This window comes from Pseudorca crassidens, chromosome 14 (assembly GCF_039906515.1).
Source record: "Pseudorca crassidens isolate mPseCra1 chromosome 14, mPseCra1.hap1, whole genome shotgun sequence".
Lineage (NCBI taxonomy): Eukaryota > Metazoa > Chordata > Mammalia > Artiodactyla > Delphinidae > Pseudorca > Pseudorca crassidens.
Window position 1 is genome coordinate 33,359,285 of NC_090309.1, and position 18,293 is coordinate 33,377,577.

At 39.3% G+C, this 18,293-nt stretch overlaps 1 protein-coding gene across 2 annotated transcripts in view; it reads right to left on the reverse strand.

The window, feature by feature from the left end:
* PROKR1 (prokineticin receptor 1) overlaps positions 1 to 18,056 on the reverse strand; it is a 40,621-nt gene extending 22,565 nt beyond the window's left edge. The window contains exons 1-4 of one of the 2 annotated variants that reach the window (XM_067704851.1): positions 17,448 to 18,056; positions 16,896 to 17,098; positions 9,988 to 11,917; positions 793 to 3,303 (exon numbers count right to left, since the gene is read on the reverse strand). The gene's annotated coding sequence lies outside the window, so the exon portion shown is untranslated. Of the gene's footprint in view, positions 1 to 792; positions 3,304 to 9,494; positions 9,770 to 9,987; positions 11,918 to 16,895; positions 17,099 to 17,447 lie in introns of those variants that run through there. The other variant, XM_067704853.1, reaches the window with a different exon arrangement.
* Positions 18,057 to 18,293: the final 237 nt, after the last annotated feature.

An 18,293-nucleotide genomic window follows, 5' to 3' on the forward strand; every position in this document is an offset into this window, starting at 1 on the left:
TAGACGGTTGTGCAGGGGCGTGGTGGGAGGTGGAAGACAAGTGATATGCACGGCAAACCCCTGGAAGCACTTTTATCACTGCCAAAAGCCAGACTATAGTGATATAACTCATCTAATGAAACTGCTCTCAATGTTAATTGACCAAAAGGCGGGGGAGGGCTGAATGGAGTGAATATTGAGACAAAGGACCAGGACTTCCTGTAATTTAGGTAAAGTAGAGCAGAAGCCATCACTTGGAAGGAAGGGTCTGAGAAGAGTTCAAGCTGCCCAGACAGAAATGCCACTTTGTATGGCAGCACTTCACCTCCTCATCAGCTTTTTACCTGTTGATGATGTCACCTCATCCATGTTCAGGTGTCTCCAGACTCCACGCTCACCTGCACCCGCTCGTGCTCTCTCTCTCCCCACATCAAATACTATTCTCAGGAATAAAGAATACATATGTGTGTGTGTGTGTGTGTGTGTGTGTGTGTAGTGTTTAATTAGGCATAGTATGTGAAGTATATATTTTCCATGTTTTTAAGTTTTGTCTGTGATCACAAAAGTAACATGTGTTGTTGTCAATAAAAACCACCTCAAACCATACTAAGTATAGAAAATGAAAATTCTCACACTTACCTTTATCCCTAATCCCATTATTAGCAGTTTGGTGTGGGTATTTTCCTAAAAACAGAGTATCTTAAAACAACCTTATATAAAATTTATTAATGTGATACTAGCATATGTCAATGTATACTTTAAATATACAAAGAGACAATCGACTATAAAGTCACAAATGTTCAAAATACCCACCTCAGGGGCTTCCCTGGTGGCGCAGTGCTTGAGAGTCTGCCTGCCGATGCAGGGGACACGGGTTCATGCCCCGGTCCGGGAAGATCCCACATGCCGCAGAGCGGCTGGGCCCGTGAGCCATGGCCGCTGAGCCTGCGCGTCCGGAGCCTGTGCAAAAAAAAAAAATCCCCACCTGAGGACCAGAGCCTGTTACTGGTGTAACAGTCTACTGGTGGATGCGGTTCTTTAGAAGACTCTCTGTGTATGTATTAAAGACACCAGGCAGAATAGTCTGTGCTTTGGTAGAATTCCAAGCTCAGACTATTTTCCGTGGGGAGATTGTCTCCTGGAACCCATGAGGAGAAGACAATAATGCAGCTACTCTGCATCTGAGTGATGCTCAGGCAGGAAATAGGTGAGCCTTGCCCTGCAAGAGGATGGAACTCCTTGGAGTAGGTGGCAGGAGGTGCGGAGAGGCCGTATGGAAGGCCCAGTGGTAGAAGCGAACTGCCCTGGTCTTAGAGAGACAAGATGGTTGTGCGGCCAGACCCTGCTTCTACTTTTCTGATTGACAATGGGGACAGCTGGGAGCAAAGGCTTGGCAGTGTGTTGCAGCCCCAGGTCCTAGGCAGCAGGCCTCAGTGCCACCTCTAGCCAGGAAAGCAACTAGAACTGGCCCTAAGCACCCAATAGAGGGGAGAGATGCATTCTGGTATCGGAGGCAACAGCGGGGAAGAGAGGCTTCTGGTTACAGTCTCTCAGTTTTGTGGTTTAAGCCGTGACAGTCACAGAACTCAGCTACACACCCTGGTGGAACCAGGTCAGGTAACGGTGTGAAGTCCTCCAGCCTCAAGGGGGCACACCTGAGTTCTGACCCCATTAGCTGGACAAGAGCACACAGAACTGGGCTATGGATACCAAAGAGTATCCAAAGCTCCCTGACTCCCTGCACTATCCTCCTACATCAAGGGCTTCCTTGTAACTTGTCCCTAATTCGCCAGGCTGCTGGACGAGTCTGTCCAGGGTGTATCCTACACAAACTACCCAGACAAGAAGGCATGCAGAGGCCGAAGCCCTGCCCACACACCTCATGCCAAGCTGATGGCCTTCCTGTGGCCTGAGTCTACCCAGAGGAAGGGGTGCCTTTAGACGAATGAAACGCTAGCAGTGGCCCAGAGTCTGTCTACTGGTCAACAATCAACACTTGGTCCTCAAAAGTCTTCACTTTATCAATTCAGCATGCCAGTTGATCGTTTGCATCCAACTTTGTATTCCTCCATTCTACATTCTGTTGGGTAAAGAGGCTCCAGGACTAGGCTGGAAGGCCAACATGCTGGGCTCAAATTTCTACCCTGCTCTTGTCTGTGTGCTGGTGTACAGCTTGCCTACCTTCTCTGGGATTCGGCTTTGCCATAATCTCTAAGAACCTCTAAGATCCCTTCAAGCTCTAAAATTACAAGATTCCTTTGGGCATCAAGTTTGAGAGATGCCCACACTGTCAAATTTGCTCCAACTAGTCAAATGATCTCCTCGGGCTTTGAGATCACGGCCCCCACCCCTGAGTGGCTGCTGGGAGAAGCTGGAAAGCTTCTTGACCTTTGTTAAGCTGACCACACTCTCACTGAAGCCAGCCACCTTCACTTCCACACCCTTCAGACCCTGGTGCATGTCCCTGAAGATGTCCTGTGGTTGCCATGAGATCCCATCCCACTCCATCTCCCAAAACTTCCAGTGGTAGCACTTAAGCTTCTTTTGTAGCTGGAAGAAGATTTGAGTAGATTTCTGGTTCTTCAAAGACCTGCTTGATGTGGGTGGCCTGCTGCTTGTCTGCACTGCTGGCAAGTTTCAACTAGTCATCAGCGTTGTCCTCTGGGATGTTTGTACAACCTCGATCTGTTATGTAAACTTCAGGGTCTTCTGGTGCAGGTGAGCGATAGCAGCCTTTGTGCGCTGAGCATCTCGTATTCCATCCATGGAATCCATTGGATGCTGCCATCAATGCGAGTGGAAGTCTGGGCAAGGCTACTTACTTCCAACTACTCCATTTATTCTTGGTTGAAATGCAGCAGCAACACAAGCTATTTCCGTCACAGTTAAGCTGCTAGAAGCATCAGTCATAGCTAGAGACTTGGGCTGGCCTGACTATAACAACTGCCATCTTCTGGCCAGATCTCCTATTCCTATTGATTTGGTGACTTCCCCTTGTGGTCTCTGGCTTGCCCCACCTACTATGAAAATTCATCTCTTCCTTTATCTTGGATGGCAGTTGGATCTGCTGTAGGACTCATTCAGAGCTGTGGGGTGGGTGGAGACACCATCAATCTTAGCACATGCGTTCTTGCTTTCCAGATCCATTTCAGGCTCGGGTCTACCTGAATTCGCCGCACATCGTGTGGAGACACAGATGACCTCCTGTGCTGGTGTTGAAAGAGATGCTTCAAGCCTTGGCCAGTCACATTATTGTTCTCCAAAGCATTATGGGTCATTTTAACAATGTGTGTTCTGATTCTGTCTGCTTTCTGGCCTCTGCATCTGCAAAGTAGTAAATGTGGCATTTTTACTTTGACAATTTCTTGATGCTATTTTTCCTTTCTCTCTCTTCCTTCACTAAGGAAGGTTTGCAGCTAAGTCACCCTTCCCTGACCTGGGACACTGTACCAATGGTCCAGCCCCTCCACCCTGCCTCCCAAAACATACCTTTTGGTTCTTTACAACACATTGTATCTTTGATGCTGACTGTCACCATGAAAGCTTTCACCTGACTCAATGAAACGACAAGTACTCTTTTGCTAATGACTTAGCTGCGTGATTGGGTGACTAGACTATACTTGGAGGCAGTAGCAGGAAATGACAAGCTACGCTAATTGCAAAATTCTTTGGATCTGTTTTTGATTCCGTGCAAGGGATGTGGTAAAGTAGCAGAAACTGAACTAAATATAGGTCCAGCTCTGGTTCTGCCACTAACAAGCTGTGTGGCCTTGAAAATGCTACTTTACCTTTCAGGTCTCAATTTCCTCACTTATTCAAAAATATCATTTGAGTATTCTTATGTGCCAGGTGCTGTGTTTATCACAGGTAAAGAGAACATGGTCCAGATCCCTTTGTTGGTGGGTAACACAAAGAAAGAAAGAAAGAAAAGTAAGAAAGATAAGAAAAGGAAGGAATGAAGAAAGAGAGGAAAAGATGGAAGAGAGGATGGGGTGCAGGGTGGAGAGATAAATTAGGAGTTTGGGACTAACATATACACACTACTATATATAAAATAGATAAACATCAAGGACCTACTGTATATCACAAGATATCCTGTACTATATATCTTGTGATAACCTATAATGGTAAAGAATCTGAAAAAGAATATATATTGTATATATTATTGTTGTGTACCTGAAACTAACACAACATTGTAAATTAACTAAACTTCAGCTTTTTTTAAAGGTCAAAAAAGGGAGCAAGTAAATAATCACAAATTATAATATAAAACTGAGTATTTTTCAGTTTTTTCTTTATCCATAGAACTATTTACTCAAAGAAAATCTACCAAGGCAGCCCATGAGCTGACCTGGTTGATCTCCACCTCTCTCACACATGGCACTCAGCCCTTGCTCAGCCCATGCCTGCCTTCTCATTCCTTCTGGATCAGGCTGAACTCTCTCCCACCTCAGGGTCTTGGCATTTGCTGCTCCTCTGCTTATAACACTGCCCCTACATTCTCAGATGGCCTGATCCTTCGTTTCCTTCATATCTTTGCCTAAATATCATGTCTGAGAAAAGACATCTCTGTTAAAACTATCTAAAATAATTCTGTGTCTTCCAGTGCCCTTCCTACCTTACCCTGCCTTGTTTTGCTTTTCTTTGTTTTTCTGGGGTTTTTTTACATTTAATTCTAGAAATTATATACTCATTCTTTGTCTCACAAATGTGAATTTCATGACAAGGAGTTTGTCTTATTAATTTCTAAGTTCTTAGCTACTAGTGCAAGGCCTGGGGCAGAGTAGGAGCTCAATTAATATTTGTTAAAAGAACATGGGGAGAAAAAATTAATGTGGAGTTGGTTTTGTTGAAACATTAGGGAAGACACTAAGTCCTACACCATCGTTTCCCTCCCGATATAGCCCATGAGGACACTTTCAGGTCTAACACTGTAGGATTTCATGAATCCATTCATCAGGAAAGAGGTCTCATGTGTTAAACTTTATTCATTATTCTTTTTTTTTAATTCCAAAATTTGTACTTTGTTCTAAGAATTATGCTAATAGTACAAATAGCATTATCTATTCTGTCTTGCAGTTCATGGTCTACCTATGAAAACAGATTAATCACAATTATGACAGATGAGCTGGGAAGACAGAGTAGCTTCATGCAGGACACCTCAAATTCCTCATCTATAAAAGGCATATTTACTTCTTGACTTCAAATTCTGTTATAAGAATGAAATGAGAAAATGGATATGAAATTGCTTGAAATACTGCATAACATCTTCAAATGTCCAGTATTGGTATGGTTAGGACTTCAGCAAAATGGTAGAGTAAGGAACTCCAAAAAGTATGTCCCTCCATGAAAGCAATGAAAAAAATGTCAAAAACTGTAAGAATCAGTTTTGACAGGAATCTGGAAATTAACCAAAGGCTTGCAATAACACAGGGAACACTTACTCAAGAAAAACAGCTAAATCTATGTTAGAATGGTTAGCTTAGTGGTGTTTTAACTTACCCTAGTCCAACCACCCACACCCCAGCTCAGTAACAGCCTTGAAAATAATGGTCCACATTCTCAATACCAGAGAGAACAGAACAAACCCCATTCACAAAGAATTGTCATTATTTGACCTACTAGTGACTCTTTGGAAGACTGCTTGAAAGGCTATCTTCATCTCACTTGACTCAAAACTCAACTAGTACTAAAGCCACTACCCAGGAACATTTGTCAAAAACAATTACAAGGACATATTTTAGCCACGGCTGCCTGAGGCAATGGATAACAGCTGGGCAAACAATAGACTAACCTGGAAGCTTGAAAAGAAAGAGTAAGGAATGAAGAACTTTGAAGAGCTCCTAAATATTTCCTGGAGTATAGAAGGCTATTTACATGCCCAGAGCTGTGTACCTGCTCGAGAAAGACCCAAGAAGCCCTACACTCTCATTACTGGCAGACCTTGAGACTCTGCATAAGGATAACATGAAGCTTAGGACAGAGCTGTAAACTTCCAGACTAGATGCTAAATGTATGCCTCAACACTCACAGAGAGACTGTTGGCAAAAGCTCTAAGAATTTTTGGTTCCAGGTGTTTAAGGAAATCTCTGTCCAAATCATTAGGTAACCAATAAATGAACGGACCAGAAACATCAGTAGCCATACATGGCAAAGAATACAAACTTTACAGAATTAGTTCAGGAAAGCCACTAAAAAACAAAGACCAAAAGTACAACAAGCAGCAACAACAACAAATCCTAGGGAGGGAGGAGAATCTGATTTCCAGAGTTGCCCACATAATATTCAAAAAGTGCAGTTTTCAACAAAATATTACAAAGGATATGAAGAAACAATACAAAGTGAAATATAAAAGCAATCAATAGAAACTATACCTGAGGAAGTCCAGATGTTGGACTTAACTAGACAAAGATTTTAAATCAGCTGTTTAAAAATATGTTCAAAGGAAACCATAGAGAAAGAACTAAAGAAACTAAGAGAGGGTCTCATCAAATAGAGAATAGTCCAGATTTGAAAAGTACAATAACTGAAATGAAAAATTCAATAGAGTAGCTCAGCAGCAGATTCAAACAGGCATGAAAAGAATCATCAGACTTGAAGAAAGTTGATTGAAGTTATCCAGTTTGAGAAAAAAAGAGGAAAAAAATGAACAGAGCCTAAGAGACCTGTGAAACACCATTAAGTATATCAACATATGTACAAATGGGACTCCCAGAGGACAGGAGTGAGAGAAAGGGAATGGAAGAACATTTAAAGAAATAATGGTAAAAATCTTCCTGAATTTGATTTTTCAAAATTAAAAAAAAATTAATCTACACATTCAAGAAGCTCAAGAAACTCCAAGTGGAATCAATTCAAAGAGATTCACACAGAGTTGCATTACAATCAAACAGTTGAAAGTCAAAGAGACAATCTTGAAAACCGCAACAGAGAAGTGACCCATGTACAAGGAATAATCAATAATATTAACAGCTGATTTACCACCAGAAAATATGTAGGGATATCACATCCAAAGTGCTGAAAGAAAAAAATGAACAAACATTAATACAACATATCCAGACTTATGGGATGCAGTAAAAGTACTGTAGAGAGGGAAATTTATAGCTATAAATACCTACTTCAAAAGTAATAAAATCAATATCCTAATTTTTCAAGTTAAGAGACTTGGAAAAAAAGAGCAAACTAACTCACAGCAACAAAAAGGAAAATATATTATAATAGAAATACACAAAATAGAGAATAGAAAAATACAGAGAATCAATGAAATGAAAAGTTGGTTATTTCAAAAGATCAGCAAAATTGAGAAAATTTTAGCTACACTAACCAAGAAAAAGAGAGAAAAGTACTAAAATCATGAATGAAATGACTAAAATTAGTAAAAGCAGGAATGTAAAGTACTAAAAACCACAATTACCAAAACTGACACAAGAAGAAATAGAAAATCTGAATAGACCTAAAAGAAGTATAGAGATTGATTTAGTCATCAATAAGTTACAACAATGAAAAGCCCAGAACCAGATGGCTTCACCTGTGAATTCTATCAGATGTTTAAAGAAGAATGAACACAAATGCTTCTCAAACTCTTATAAAAAACAGAAGAGTAGTGAAAACTTCCTAACTCATTCTATAAGAACAGTATTACTCTGATATAAAAACCAAAGGTATCTTAAGAAAGGAAAATCATAGATCAATATCCCTTATGAATATAGACATGAAAATCCTCAACAAAATACACGCAAACCAAATCCAGCAACATATAAAAAGGATTATACACCATGACCCAGTGGAATTTATCCCTGGAATACTGACACAGTATATGAAAATCAACAAATAAAATAGACCATACTAATAGAATAAAAGGCAAAAACCACATGATAATCTCAACTGATACAGAAAAAAATCTGACAAAATCCAATGCTCTTTCAACATAAAAATGTTCAACAAACTAGGAATAGAGGCAACTTCCTCCACCTTATAAAGGACATCTATGAAAAACTAACATCACACTTAATGGTAAAAGACTAAAGCTTTCACTGTAAGATAAGGAACAAGACAGAGATGTCTATTCTCACACTTCTGTTCAACATTGTACCAGAAGTTTTAGCCAGGGCAATTAGTAAAGAAAAAAAAAAAGAAAGAAAAAAAATTCCAAAATAAAATTAAGAAAACAACTGTATTTACAATAGCATCAAAAAGATAAAGTCCTTAGGAGTAAATTTAATCAAGATAGTGAAATACTTACACGTTGAAAACTACAAAACATTGTTGAAAGAAATTAAAGAACACCTAAATAAGTGGAAAGATGTCCCATGTTAATAGATTGGAAGACAATATTATTAAGATGGCAATACTCCCCAAAGGTCTACAGATTCAATGCAATCCCTATCAAATTCCAAATGCCTTATTTTAGTAATGCACCATTATTGTAGCAAAGGCTAACTCAGACAACATATACCCAAGAGAAATGAAAATATATGTTCATTCATTAACTTGTACACAAATGTTCATAGCAGCATTATTCACTGTAACCAAAAACATACAAATTTTCATTAACTGATGAAAGTATAACAAACGATGTGGTATATCCTTACAATGGAATATTATTCCGCCATAAAAGGAAATGAAATAATTTCTCTTGATGAAAGAGAAATACATGCTGCAACATGGGACATCTTAAAAACATTATGTTGAGTGAAAGAAGCCAGACACAAAAGACCACATATTCCATTTTTATGAAATATCCAAAAGAGGTATCCACAGGGACAGAAGAATGGTAGTGGGAAATGGGGAGTGACTGCTTAATGGTTACAAGAGTTTCTTTTGAGATGCTGAAAATGTTTTAGAACTTATTACAATGGGTGGTTGCACAACTGCTGTGCAACATTGTATTGTTGCTGCCCCCAGCACTATACCCACCATCTTCATAGGTCTTTAGACTCCTGTTGCTCCTGTGAAAAAGAAGGGTTTCCATCTTTAGCTATATTTTAATTCCTATTCTAGTAACTGCCTCAGAGAAGATAGGATATGACTGTACTAAGGTCCTCTGGCTATGGGCCAAATTCCATTCAATTCAGTTCAAGCGTTTAAAGTACCTCTCTCCCCAGATAAAGCAGAAATTACCAAAATGTTAAACCATTGGTTATTCTATTTTCTGTAGCCTTACTGCTAGGAAAATGAACATTTAGGTTCTATCACACATGCCAAGTCCTGAACTGAGCCCAGGGTAAGGGTCTGTCACAGGGCGTGGCCAGTAGACCAGCATTTTCATGGGGCACAAAGGCCTGCTCTGTGGAACCTTTGCAAGAAGGACTGAGACCCAGTTCGAAAGTCAGTAATTTGAGTAATCAGCAGGCAAAAGCTTCAGCAAAAGTAGTTAGTAGATCTTTTTTTTTTTATCCCTATAGTCTTTTATTCATTCAGTTTCATACTCCCTGCCCACTAGACTTTTCAGATTAAAAAATAAAAATAAATCAAAACAAACCAAAAAACAACAGCATTCACAGTCAATACTTTACCTATGCACAGTGTCTTCGCCTGAGATGCATTTCTGCAAATGGAGGAGACTAACTCCCAAGGGGAGAATCCAGGCTTTTCTACAGCATTCTTCTCTTCCCTCATGACCTGGTCACCCTTTGGGGCCAGATGCCATGCTTTCCCAAGGAAGGGAGCAAGTGTTCATTGAGCATCTATTATGTGCCAACACTGTATATACACTATTCACTTAATCCTCACAACAACTCTATGAGGTAGGTCCTATCATTAGTTCCTTTTCACACTGAAAAAGAAAAAAAAAAAAAAAGAGGCCAATGCCCTAAAGTCACACAGGCAGTAAATGGCAGATCCAGAGTTCAACCTCATGTTTCCAGAACTTGAAATTTATGTCCTTTCCATTCTTGTGAGGCAAATGAAGTACTGATTTAGAGAAGAAGAGCACTGAACATGGCCTCCCAATTCTCAGGTTTTGGGGCGGGGGGGATTAAGAGGCTTCCTGAAGTTTCATTCTGTTACCTTATTAAACATGATTTTTAATATCTGTTGTGCATCAGAATCACTAGAGGAGCATTTTCACTATACACATGCTTGGAATTCACACACTGGAAGACCTGGTTAGCAAGAGAATAAAATGTGTTTAGATTTTCTTGCAATTTTTAGAAACGATACCAAAAAAAAATAGTAAGAGAATGAATGAAGCTCAAAGGAAATGTATCAAATAAAAAAGATAGATTTTAATTAATTGGGGCTAAGTTATTGGCTCTTAAAGATATTAGAAAATTGCAGTAGGATGGCATTCTGGTTTTCTTGTTTGTAATCCTTGAATTAGACAAGGTTGTCTGGGTCTCCATCAACAGCTATATTCAAAGAGCTGTTCTTTTTCCTGTCCTCAATTCAATTCAGTCATTTTTTTTTGAATGCCTGTTCTTTGAAAGGCTACTTTTTTACAAGTCACATCAGGAAGAAAAGGTTAAATTCAACCATAAATTTAACAAGCATTTATTGACTGCTTGATGTATGCAAAGCTCCATGCCAGGCAATGCAGGTCTTGAAAGAAAGGAGAAAAGGGGAGACAGAGGTCGGGAGGGCATTTCAGGAAAATCGAACAAAGTGATGGTTTAGAGAACTTCTGCAGATTTTAATTAATACAAATATGTCTATATATATATATCTTATAAAACAAACAAACACACTTCTTCTAGGCCTTAGGGACTGTGCAGTAGACTGTATTATTTGTTAGTAATTATTTGTTCATACTTGTCTAGGTAGAGTACTTTGCTGACTCCACTAGCTACTAGCCCCACCCCTCCTCAGCTGACTTTGGGCTTGGTCTTAGGACTTGCTTTGGCCAATGGCATGTGAGTGGACATACTCAGTATATCCACTTGCGTGTTTTGACTCAACCTTCTGAACTCGTACTGTCCACCTGCAAACAACAGTGGCTGCTCCTTCAGTCTTGTCCCCAAAACGAGAAGACAGAGAGACCTGGATCTTTCCCACATGCTATCAAGTCTAGCACACCCCAGCAGCATCGAGCAGCTCCACAACCACAGACCCACAAGTGAAAAATAAGTGTTTGGAATTTAAGCTACTAAGCTTCGAGGTACTTAGTAATGCACCATTATTGCTGCAAAGGCTGACCAATACATCCTGTAACGGTTTACAAAGACGAGCAGCATGAAATGTTCTAGAGATACTCCCCTAGAGCCCATCTAGTATTCGTTTTCTACAACTCCTGTAACAAAGCACCATGAACTGAATGGCTTACAAAACAGAAATTGTCTTGCAGTTCTGGAAGCTCAAGGTCTGAGATCAAGGTGTAGTTAAAATTGGTCCCTGCTGAGAGCTGTGAGGAAGATTCTGTTCTGTGTCTCTCTCTACTTCTGGTGGTTTGCTGGCAATCTGTGACATTGTAGAAGCATCACCCCACTTTTTCTCTTCATCCTCACATGCGTTCTCTCTGTGCCCAGATGTTTTCATAAGCATGAAATCTTTTAATAAGGACACCAGTCATATTCGATTAGGGGCCCACTCTACTGCAGTATAATTTCATCTTAACTAATTGCGTCTGCAATGACCCTATTTCCAATTCTGTTGCATTCTGTGGTCCTGGGAATTAGAACTTCAACATATGAATGGGGGAAGTGGGGGTGGGCACAGTTCAATTCATAACAGTGCTTTTTTATACTTACGTTCCTTAAACCAGGGGAAGACCAGAGACCAAACATCATTATGGCTTACACTCCCCTACCTTGGGCCACTGGCCCTTATTGTAATAATTCTCACTTTGAGAGGAGTGGGTTGTTGATGACATGGTATGTGTTGAGCCTTAGGCTTACAAAGCTTGTAAGTTCTGGAACCAGGCTGAGAATCCAGGTGTCTGGATATTAGAACATCTTTCCTATTCTATTCTGCCTTTTTAGTGGTCAGTGATTCAGGGAGGCAGCTAAAGTAAACAAAATAAAGAAATTAACAGGAAAGCAAAAAACAACAATCACATACATTCAAATCACCTATAAACCTCATTTACCATTAGCACGACAAAGTTTCAAAGGCATGAAATCTCTGAAGAAAATAAACAGATCAGTGGTAGAGGATAGCTTTAGCAATCAAAAAAGGAAGTAAATATGGTTATACAGGATTTTTTAAAATATGAAAGTAACATTTTATAAACTTGATGAAATGAATCATTTTTTGGAAATTACAGAAATTGACTCGAGAGGTAGAAATCACAGTAATTATAGATAGATGAAAAAGTAGTTAAAGTCTCCTCCTATAAAAGGTAATAAAGCCAGATTTATGCAAAAAGTCTACTGAACTGTGAGGAACAAATGATGGAAATCTCCCCCAAATATTGGGTTGGCCAAAAACCCGAACAAACATTTTGGCCAACCCAAATATTTACCCATCACCCTTATGAATACACATCAAAAACTTTTAGTAAATATTAGCAAAACTGGATACAGCAGAAGAATCATGACCAGGATTTATTCCATGAATACAAGCATGGTTCAACATTAAATATCTATTATGTAATTTATTACATGAAAAGGTGAATGGTGAAGAAATATACTTACCAGAGGCTAAAGAATTTAATAAATTCAAAATAATTTTTACTTCTTAAAATTCTTTATAAGCTATGAAAAAAAGTAAACTTAACTAGAAACCTATTGTGTGAGAAAAAAAAACCAAAAAACAGACCCACTATCAATAAAACTACATGTCACATATTCTAAATGTTAACCTCTCAGCAAAGAATTACTTAATATTTGACTCCTCTGCACCAACTTTGTGATCTTTTTATAGGTCTTCAGTGTTTTACTCTCCTGGAAAAGATGCCATGGTACCTTTCCAAATACTCTCCTGGATAATTACTATGTGTGTTATCAGTGCTTTCTTTATACAGACCTTGAAGTTTCTAAATTATGACACAAGGGCCACTTTCATCTGCCTTTTTGAGTATCTTGGGTCTTATCTCCCCCACTTGATGTCATGAGACCCCCTTCTTCCTTGCTTACCATAAGGCAATTCTTGAAGAGCTGTTAGGTTATGCTTAGGTTATTAAAAAAAGACCCTGTGATTACTTTTATGTGTAAAAGACTGAATTATTGTGTTTGTTTCCCTCATTTCTTCCTCTAGACAATTATTTAGAAAGAGAACAAAAGGTTTGCTTGTAAAATTCTAACTCTATGATCTTTTTTATCTATAACGGCAGCAAGTCCCATACCTCATGGTAAAACCTTAGAAGCAATCCCATTAAAATCAGGAACAAGGTAAGGAATCTGGCTATAAGTTCCCATTATTCAACACTTAATGGAACAAGAAAAATAGGTGAAGTGCAAACACTGGAAAAGAATAAACAAAGCTAAACTAGTTCGCAGATAGTATCATTGTCTAACGAGAAAATATCTCAGAATGTGTTATAATAAATACTGAAACTATTAAGACTGTTCATTAAGTTGGTCTGATAAAAGATCAACACAGGAAACTTGGGTTGTTTTCTTATTCATAGCAATAGCCGTAACCAATTAGAAAATGCAAAGGAAAAATATACTCCATTCAGAAAGGCAAAAATAATTATGAAGTACTCAGAAATAAAAGTGGCAAGAAATACGCAAGGCATTATTTTAAAGACTGTAATACTAAAGATATAGAAGAAGAAACGAAGAGATGGAAGGGCTGGTATATTCCTGGATGAGATTGAATTTTCTAAATATGTACCCTCCAATTAAATTATAGATTTTGTGCATTCCCATTAAAAATTAGAATAGAATTTCTTTTTGAATTTGACAAACTGATTCTAAAGTTCATCTGCAAGAATAGCCATGACAGTTTTCAAAAAGAACAAGGAGGGTTGTGGTAGGCAGCTTCTAAAGTGACCCCCAATGACCCTTACTTCCTAATATTCATGACATATGTAATCCCTTCTGCTTGAGCATGGGCTAGTTCTAATGTCTCACGTCTAATAAATATAACATGGCAAAAGTGATGATGTCACTTCTGAGATTAGGTTAAAAAAGGCTGTGATTCCATATTAGGCACATTCTGTTGCTCTCTCATGTGATCTAGAGCCAGGAAGCTGCCATGTTGTGAGCTGCCCTTTGGGGTAGAGGCTCGTGGGGCAAGGAACTGATGTCTCTGGCCAATAAGCCAGTGAGGACCTAAGGCCTGCCACCCAACATGAGTGAGTTTGGAAGTGGATTCTCCCAGTTGAGCTTTGAGATAAACACAGCCCCATATGCCACTTTGATTGCAGTCTTGCGAGAGATCCTAACCCGGAGGCTCACAGCTAAGCCACGCCCAGATTTCTGACCCATAGAAATGGAGAGATAATAAGTGTTTGTTGTTTTGGGTAATTTTTATACAATAATCAATAATTAACACACCCATAAATATTCAATTCCTTTAACCACAACTGCCTCAATCTCATTCAGCTTCCATTAAAACTTAAAACAGAGAACAGATGAGTCACGGAGTTCTGCAGATTCAGGGTCCCATGAGAGTTAGGCTCCTTGGAACTCTTACTCTTACTCCCATGTTGAGGAGTTTTGTGTGGAAAAGCAGGTGCATTCACCAAAGGAATGGTCTGAAGGCCGTCATACCTTCCCAGGGCAATCTTTTTTTTAGAAACTGCAATTAATTTATTTTTTTAACATCTTTATTGGAGTATAATTGCTTTACAATGGTGTGTTAGGTTCTGCTTTATAACAAAGTGAATCAGTTATACATATACTATATCCCCATATCTCTTCCCTCTCGCATCTCACTCCCTCCCACCCTCCCTATCCCACGCCTCCAGGGGGTCACAAAGCACCAAGCTGATCTCCCTGTGCTATGCAGCTGCTTCCCACTAGCTATCTATTTTACGTTTGGTAGTGTATATATGTACATGCCACTCTCTCACTTTGTCCCAGCTTACCCTTCCCCCTCCCTGTATCCTCAAGTCCATTCTCTAGTAGGTCTGCACCTTTATTCCTGTCTTGCCCCTAGGTTCTTCATAAACATTTTTTTCTTTTTTAGATTCTATATATATGTGTTAGCATACAGTATTTGTTTTTCTCTTTCTGACTTACTTCACTCTGTATAACAGACTCTAGATCCATCCCTCTCACTACAAATAACTCAATTTCGTTTCTTCTTATGGCTGAGTAATATTCCATCGTATATATGTGCCACATCTTTATCCATTCATCTGTCGATGGACACCTAGGTTGCTTCCATGTCCTGGCTATTGTAAATAGAGCTGCAATGAACATTTTGGTACATGACTCTTTTTGAATTATGGTTTTCTCAGGGTATATGCCCAGTAGTGGGATTACTGGGTTGTATGGTAATTCTATTTTTAGCTTTTTAAAGAACCTCCATACTGTTCTCCATAGTGGCTGTATCAATTTACAACCCCACCAACAGTGCAAGAGGGTTCCCTTTTCTCCACACCTTCTCCAGCATTTGTTGTTTCTAGATTTTTTAATGATGGCCATTCTGACTGGTGTGAGATGATATCGCATTGTAGTTTTGATTTGCATTTCTCTGATGATTAATGATGTTGAGTACCCTTTCATGTGTTTGTTGGCAATCTGTGTATCTTCTTTGGAGAAATGTCTATTTAGGTCTCCTGCCCATTTTTGGATTGGGTTGCTTGTTTTTTTGATATTGAGCTGCATGAGCTGCTTGTATATTTTGGAGATTAATCCTTTGTCAGTTGCTTCATTTGAAAATATTTTCTCCCATTCTGAGGGTTGTCTTTTCGTCTTGTTTATGGTTTCCTTTGCTATGCAAAAGCTTTTACGTTTCATTAGGTCCCATTTGTTTATTTTTGTTTTTATTTCCATTTCTCTAGGAGGTGGGTCCAAAAGGATCTTGCTGTGATTTATGTCATAGAGTGTTCTGCCTATGTTTTCCTCTAAGAGTTTTATGGTATCTGGTATTACATTTAGGTCTTTAATCCATTTTGAGTTTATTTTTATGTATGGTGTTAGGGAGTGTTCTAATTTCATGCTTTTACATTTAGCTGTCCAGTTTTCCCAGCACCACTTATTGAAGAGGCTGTCTTTTCTCCACTGTATATTCTTGCCTCCTTTATCAAAGATAAGGTGACCATATATGTGTGGGTTTATCTCTGGGCTTTCTGTCCTGTTCCATTGATCTATATTTCTGTTTTTGTGCCAGTACCATACTGTCTTGATTACTGTAGCTTTGTAGTATAGTCTGAAGTCTGGGAGCCTGATTCCTCCAGCTCCGTTTTTCTTTCTCAAGATTGCTTTGGCTATTCAGGGTCTTTTGTGTTTCCATACAAATTGTGAAATTTTTTGTTCTAGTTCTGTGAAAAACGCCAGTGGTAGTTTGATAGGGATTGCATTGAATCTGTAGAGTGCTTTGGGTAGTATAGTCATTTTCACAATGTTGATTCTTCCAGTCCAAGAACATGGTACATCTCTCCCCTCCCAGGACAATCTTTAACTTCCTATGCTCACAACCACTCAGCTATGGTCCTCAACCTTGTGGGCTCAGCAATCTGATTTTGTGGCCAAACAATGTCTGATTCATCCCTTAAGAGTGGACTCGTATTAGCCAAGCATGTGAGACTGAAGAATAAAATCATTTCCATTTACAAATTTAAAAAGAAAATTCTAACTCACATGGGATCCTGAATACACTGTTCTCCATGAATCATCTCTTCTCTCTGGGTAAGTTTCTTAGGCAGCAATGGAAGATCAATAAGTTCAGGAAGTTGGTTAAAGGAATCAAATTAAACATTAATTATATTAATTATCGATTGCTACATAAAAATTACCGAAACCAAGCAGCTTAAAACAACCACTTTGAAACTTTGAAGTGCTTCAGAACCTGAAATGTTTACTGTAAGACCTGGCAGCTCTCAACAAACAGGGGTCATTATGGTCATCCATCTCCCGTGTTCTCACCAGTGCTTAGGTACAAGAGGGGCAGCATGGAGTCTTGGACAGAACATGGGCCTTGATATCAGATAAATCGAGGTCCAAGTTCCTGTGCTGCCATTTATCACCTGTACTTTCTACTTCGACTGCAGGAAAGGGAGCAGCAGTTTGCTTCTGTCAGAAGTCCTTGAGAAAGTAAGTAGATGCATACTAGAGGTATTTGAGACCATCTAGATACAACAAATAATAAATAAGCCTTAGAGATACAATGAACAATATTGTGTAACATATTGCATTATAATTACCAAACTTGCTAAGAGACTATAACTTAACTATTCCAACTCCAAAAAAGAAAGGATAATTATGTAACGTGATAAAGTTGCTCACTTTCACTACAATGGCAATCATATCACAGTATGTAAATGTATCCAATTAACATGTGACCCAAGTCAAATATGTTTCAATAATAAAAACTAAATTAAAGAAATAAAAATAAGACTAGATAACATATTGCCACAAAAAAAGAAAGCAAACAAAAAATCATCTAGAGAAATCCAAGGATTATAAACAAAAATATACCTTAACAAGGCTGAATGGCAAAAACCTTTTAGAATCAGGGGTTACAAACTCAAACGTCTGCTCAGAAGGCAATGTAAGTAGATGAAGCCTCTAGGGACAGGTAAAGCCAGGTTTGAGGGTCATCTAACTCTTTCAGGTCTTCACCAATTCTGTTCCTGCTGGCTCCTTGGGAAACCAGCCAGCTGTGCCACGGCCCATGTGGTGTGGCCTGCAAGATGCTCCAAGCTTCCCTGCCACCAGCTGTAAGGGTCCCTGGCAAACATGGGAAATGATAGGACAGGTGTGTGGGAACAGAGGCTGAGTTGTCCTGCCTTGGAGTTTACAGAGAGTAGTCAGTGCCTGTGCTACAGCAGTTTCATCATTTTTGGTATGGGGTAAATCTAGATCTATATATTTATTTTAGTGTTTGTGTGTTGTAAGGGATACCTCTATTACTTAAAATGGTTGTTTTGGTTGATCAGCCTGGTACAGACACAGAATAAAACCATAGAGAGGCACATGAAAGTGAAAGAGGTTTACTATACTCACAGGTCCCAGAAGAGGTAAACCCAGCACTACATGCAGGCGACAGCATGGGAGGAGGGCCAAGGGAGTAGACTCAACCAAGCAGGTGGGCAGCCAAGAGAGAATGAGGACCTGTGGACAAGTGCCTGTATTGGGGGTCAGAGTGAAGCACATAAGCAAAAAGTGTGAGGGGATTTCATTGGTGTGATTGAATGCCACTAGGTCAGAGGGAGGGCAAGAAGGGGAACTTGCAGTGGGGACCAGCCTTATCACACTGGTGCACCTGGTCACCTGGGCAGCGTGCTCACAGCCTATTTATGGGGATGTTCAGGAATCAGAAAA